A 4,312-nucleotide genomic window follows, 5' to 3' on the forward strand; every position below is an offset into this window, starting at 1 on the left:
ACATTAGCCTATAAGTACTCTCTAGCTTGCTACGGTAGCTATCGGTACTTAAAGCCGTGCCCCAAGCCGGGCCACCATACCTCAGTATGGACGAGGCGACACTGGCCAGAAGCTTTCGCTTACTGGCGTACACCGCAGAGCTATTGGACATCATCCGGGACAGTGCCACAATAGCTGTGGAGGCTCTCTTGCAGGCATAATCGACGTGGCTACCGAAGGTAAGCTTATCGTCGATCATCACCCCCAAGTGTTTGACGGAGCGCTTCGAAGTGATCGTGCAGTCGCCTACACTGATCACCGCTTGCTGCACCGACTTTCGGTTGTTGACAACAACCGCCTCAGTTTTGTGATGAGCCAATTCCAGTTTCCTGGAGCTCATCCACTCCTCCACAATTGCGATCGAGTGGGCTGCAGTCAATTCCACTTCTTCGATCGATTCACCGTAGACCTCCAGCGTAATATCGTCGGCAAAGCCAACGATGACCACACCCGCCGGGAATTTTAATCTCAACACCTCGTCGTACATGACATTCCATAACACCGGACCCAGGATGGAACCTTGCGGGACTCCTGAGGTTATGTGAAAGCACTTCCGACCCACCTCTGTGTCATAGACTAATACCCGATTCTGGAAGTAACTTCCGAGAATCTTGTACAGGTACTCGGGTATCCCCAGACGCAGGAGCGCATCGGCAATAGCCGCCCAACTGGCACTATTAAATGCGTTCCTTACATCCAGAGTCACTACTGCGCAGTAACGAATCCCCCTCCTCAAGAGTTGTATGTGTGTGTGTGTTACAAAAAATATCACTCAATTATCTCAGCCGTTTGTCAACCGATTTAAACACTTTTAGCTCTAAAAGAACATACAACATTCCCATAAAACGCTATTGAATTTCATTGCGATCGGACATTTCGTTACAGAGTTATGATTCAAACAGTATCGTGAAGTACTAGAAAAAGCATATTTTAATACTTTCAACTGTCTGCATTTTGATCCATTTCTCAGCCGTTTTTTAACCGATTCAAGTTCTAATCGGCTAATGATCGGCTCTGATATTCATTTATAACACTTCAAATTTTCATTGAAATCGGATTACTAGTTTCAGAGATATCAATGGAAGAATTTTCTAAGGTACTGAAAAAAAAATGTCTAAGGTATTCAACTTTTTACATTTTGATCAATTTCTCAGCTATTTTTAATCCGATTTAAGCTCTTTTTTCGTCGATTAAAAGCTCTGACATCATTTACAATCATATTGCAATCGAATTATAAGCTACAGAGATAAAAATCATTTTTTTCGAAAATCTCTTAAATTCCTCTTTTTTTAATGTAAACCACATAAATCTTAAAAAATTCGCTGGTAAAATCATTTTAGGACATTTTTCGATATTATTTTACAGGATGGCAACATGGGTTTATAGACCCTTTTAAACTATGATAAAAAGCGTATGAAAAGTAATATAGTTTGATATCCACCTTTTGACGTGCAGTTTCCAGGACTTTTTCGCAAACCATTTAACTATTGAGGCAGATAGAACATAGTCACAACATCCTAAAGTTTAGTTATACTGGTACAAGGTTCCAAATGAATGATGAATAATAATTTTCTCAAACCTGTATGGAAATGTAAGAAGGAATCAGTCTCACCATCGGTGGATTAAGTCAGGTTTTTTAATTTAAACCTGCACATAAATCTTAAAAAAATCGCTGGCAAAATCATTTTAGGACATCAATTTTTCATTTTTCGATATTATTTTACAGGATGGCAACATGGGTTCATAGACCCTCTTAAACTATGATAAAAAGCGTATGAAAAGTTATAAAGTTTGATATCCGCCAGGACTTTCTCGCAAACCATTAAACTATTAGAGCAGATAGAACATAGTCACAAAATTGTAATGTTTAGTTATACTGGTACAAGGTTCCAAAAGAATGATGAATAATAATTATCTCAAACCTGTATGGAAATGTAAGAAGGGTTCAGTCTCACCATCGGTGGATTAAGTCAGGTTTTTTTTAGATATATGTAGCTGTCAATATAAAGGGTACTTCAAAATTTTCTCTAATGGGTATTATTTGCTCGTTTACAAGTTTCTTAGATTTACCCATTAATGGGTGAAAATAGACTTATCTATGATTAGTCACAGCCGAAGACATAACAGCCAACAGCCAACGCAGAATTTAACGAATTTTTGAAAAGAGTAAATTATATTCACTCGTTGTTTTGACGTACAACCCGTTAACTCTTTAATGAGTAAAGGCCCTTTACTCTTTTTATGAGTTAAACTAGTTTCTCTCAAAGTGGGTACTTGTTTACCCTTTAAGAGTACTTTGGGCTTACAGTGTATGCATATGTGCGTTTCGTGATTTTTTTTTATTTCTTTATTAGTATTATTCCAAACATTACATTAATTTCTTATATCTAGGTGTTCTGTGTTATTAGACAACACTATCATCCTAATTTGGTAGAACAAATTTAAGATTTTATTAACATTTTGTTAACAACATATTACTTTTCATTTGCCGTAGCAGTTCAGATTTTTTACAGGTGAGTTGATTTCACCTGCTTATAAGAGAAAAAAATAACGTTTTCAATTTACTTAACCTAACTTAACCTAATCATATAACGCATTAATCGTGGCAATAGAAGATTGTAACGATTTTTGCCTGAAATTATTAAAAGTGCGTTTCGTGATGGTTTGCGCTCCAGATGCGTTAGTCTGTTCAGATGCGTCTAGCAGTCGTTCCAGCAGCGAATCCCTGTACCCATTCATAAATAAATCTAAAGGTAACAGATTCGACATCATATCATAACGATATTTACCCCACTGAAAAACCTCAAGACCTCCGAGCTAAAAGTTATGTCAGTTTTAATTTTCAAACGTGCTTTTCTGAAATATTAGTTTTCGTTGATATTTTCACTTCAATCAACCTCCGTATCAACCCGAACACTGATGTAAGCTCTAAATCGTCCGTGCATGATAAAAATGCATTGAAACTTGTTTTTTGCAATTTCTTATCGTAATAGGCTGTTTTTCATCACGCCAATCTGTCATGAAACGGCCTACTTTCCTGCACTGAAGTATGCAGTGCGTGAATAGTCATTAGGCAACTGAAACCAGTGCTGTAATGATTCATTACGCAACGCTTTCTCATTAGGCAACTGTTTTGAGTTGCGTAAGGAATCATAGCACAACCATTTTTCAGAAATTGTAAAATAATGGTGAATGCATTCCGATATAGTTTCTGATACCCTCAAGTAGTCTTCTACGAAATTGCAAAAAATGTTGTACGTAACTCGTTGCAGAACTCGATTTTTACAGCACTTGTCGTAATTATCCTACTCGGCAAGCCTCGCAGGATAAATTTACGACTCGTGCTGTAAAAATCATCATTCTGTAACTTGTTCCGTAAACTACTATTTTCTCGGTAAAAGCCACGTTGTTCATTTTACCACCCTGTTCATTTTTCCACCACTTCCCCACCGAGAAAAAAATTTACCTGATATTTGAGTTTAGTTTACCCGAAATTAAGTATATCGATTATACTTTCAACTCAAAATCTCTCGGTATTCTATTTCTTCCTCACGAATGTTGTCAAAAATAGTAAGAGCTGCATCTGCCCTATAGGGGCTATAATAATTCAATTTGGCCCAATAATTCAAATTTGGGTAAATGCAACTTTTCTTATGTTTGGGTTTAAAGAATTCAATTTTGCGTTAAATCAACCCAATATTGAGTATATTTTTCTAATGGAATTAAAGGCAAGGAAATTTAGCCAACATTGAGTAATTGGGCTCAACTACTAAATACTAATGGAAAGCGTGTGTAAGTTTCTTTGAGGAAAACAAAAACAAACTGTGTATGACGAGCGTATGCTAGTCTACGTGTGTTCAAATGTGACTAAGCTCTATGCTACTTATTAATGATGACTATTTTCATAACAATTACAAATTGGCTTCAAAAATATCTAAATTGTAAATTGTATCAACAGAACATCTGTGAAACCTACGAATGCAAGAGGATGTGCATTTCAAGATCATACATTAAATGCAAAAATAGCGCTCAGAATTGGCATTCATGAAAAGTTTAAAATTGGCAACATGATAACATATGTCTTAAATGAATGCGAATTGTAGCGTATATTTCGGAATTTTGGTCGAAATAAGAATCGCGATGTACTGTAGCAACCGAACGTTTCTGTTTATTTATATAACTAACAAAGCAAACAAAAGAAGCGTATAAATTCAAATTGCGTGAGGGTTAGGAAGTAGCTCATACACAGCAATAAATTTTTATTCTGAACAAA

The sequence above is a fragment of the Aedes aegypti genome, chromosome 1 (genome assembly GCF_002204515.2).
Source record: "Aedes aegypti strain LVP_AGWG chromosome 1, AaegL5.0 Primary Assembly, whole genome shotgun sequence".
NCBI lineage: Eukaryota > Metazoa > Arthropoda > Insecta > Diptera > Culicidae > Aedes > Aedes aegypti.